We start from the raw sequence: 2,467 nt of genomic DNA on the forward strand, positions 1-2,467 counted from the left end.
CATTATTTTATAATCATGAATTTCTTGATTATTTCTTCTTATAATTGTTCTTAGTAATAATAATAAATATCTCAGCTTGAGTTGAACTTTCACTTTATTCTCATCTCTACTAATGAAATTATCAGCATATTACGTGTTATCAGTACAACAGTTGAATATATACTCTTAATAATTTTTCATAACTCTAGAATTAATTTAATGTGTAAATTCATTGAATTATTTTGAAGATAGTAATGAAATTCAGTTTTACAAGTATATAGTTTTACCTGATTTTCAGTTATAATCAATGTATATAAGTTCTGTTTCAAAGTTAGTATTATAGTTCTATGTAATATAAAGTGTTATCAAAGATTATTACTTACTAAATAATTATATTTCACTGTCTTTATATCTCTAATATCTACTTATTCAAATCTGTGATAGTTAGTATTATAGTGATCTCAGACTAATATGATATATAAGTCTCATTTCTTCTCTATTCAATCTTGAGAAGTGTAGATATTAACTTGATAGAAGAGATTTAGTCAAGCTACTACAGTATAGTACTCTGTAAAAGAGTATTCAGTTTTACTGTAATAATATACTAGTTTATTTCTTGCAGTAATAATAGTATGTGCTATAGTATTATTTCAGACTGAATTTCTTTTTAAGTGATTCAACTGCTTCTCAAGATAAGTAAATAAACTGTTATATACTTATCAGACTGACTGCAGCATTGATGTATAAGTAATTAAAACTGTCTTTATTATCTTATAAAACTGAAATAGTAAATCAATTACATATTTCAACTGAGTTCACTTCATATCAGAAAGTTTCAATATCTGAATCTTTTTTCAATTAGAGTGTTATACTTACTAATCAATCATCTGATATAATCAAAAAGTCTAAATAGTTATCTTATATATTAAACTTCACTATATTCTTACATTCTGTATTATATTCAGTGATGTGACTGATTTATTTATTTATTAACTATCATGAAAGTATTATTATTATTTAGAGAAGGTACAAATTATATTAGCAATGTTTCAAATCTGTGATATTTAAATTATTAGTCAATCTATTTAAAATTAACAGTAGTATTATCAAAAAGTGTTATTAAGAAGGAATATTAAAAAGTATTATTAAAAAACATTATCTTTTATAACATGAATGTAAAGGTTACTTGAGTAATCACTTTTATCTCATTCTCATCTCAAGAATTAGTTATCTTATTATTCTTCATCTTAATGTTAAGATTCTTTATCAGTGTTTATATTATAAGTTAAATCACATGAGTAATACAGAGAATATAACTGTATTTATCATTTCAGCAATACAAAGTTAATTTTTACTTCAAGCTCTTCATTATAGTGTAGTTATTCATAGTATTATTAGTTATAATTATAAGAAGACTGAAACTAATATTATTATTATTATTATTATTCTTCAATTATAGATGTATACAGTCAGAGACTATAACATCTACCTGAGAACTTTTAGTTCTCAGGGTTTTTCCTATATCTATAAAGTGAACTATTATACATTCATCAATTTCAGATGTGTAAAATCAGAAAATTCCAGTTCAGAATACAAAAACTGTTTACAAATTACAGTATTTTAACATCTTTTGATACTTTGAAATCATTTGACAATATCATGACAAAAGAAAAGAGAACACAGTCTTAAAGAGAGACACATTAAATAGATAGATAAAAAAGAATATAAAGGAAAAGTAAAGTAAAGAGAGACTGTAATAAAACAAATTATTAAAAAATAGTATATAGCTGTTTTAACAGACTATATTCAATCAATTTCCTCCTCTTCATATTCAGATATTTCTGAATTTAGTCATTTTCTTGTAGCTGCTTGAGTTTCTGATAGAAAGTCTATTAAGTATTTAATTCCTATCTCAGTTGAGAATAAGAATCTCATATTTAATTGATTTAGATTATACTTCTCTTTCAATCTGACTCTGAGACTATTGTATAAGGCACAGTGTATTACAATATACTCAGAATTCTCATTTGCATTGCAGAATAAGTATTCTATTGAATCAAATCTATCATCAAATCTTTTTATATAAGATTTGAAATAATCATGTTCTAGTTTCAGCTGTATTATCAATGAGAATATTTTCTTTTTACATTTGATTAAACAAGATTTTCACTTGAGTTTTGTTTCAAATCTTGAATAATGTATACTCTTCTTTTGTTTCTGTCAGCTTTTATTTCACTTATCTAAACAAGATTCTTTTATCTTTCTCTTTATAAAAGATCAGAACACAATTCTTTGAATAGATCTGCTTAATTCTGAACTCTTTTTTACAGCTGAATCAGTCAATTCATTGTCATGAATATTTATATAAGTAAGAACTCAGTGTAGATAAATTATCAGCTTTGATATTCTTCTCTTTTAAATTTTCATAACAGAGTTTAAAATCAGTTCAAGATTCATTTGATCATTATGAATCTGACTATTTCTAAGT

This window comes from Blastomyces gilchristii, assembly GCF_000003855.2.
Source record: "Blastomyces gilchristii SLH14081 genomic scaffold supercont1.25, whole genome shotgun sequence".
NCBI classification, from domain to species: domain Eukaryota; kingdom Fungi; phylum Ascomycota; class Eurotiomycetes; order Onygenales; family Ajellomycetaceae; genus Blastomyces; species Blastomyces gilchristii.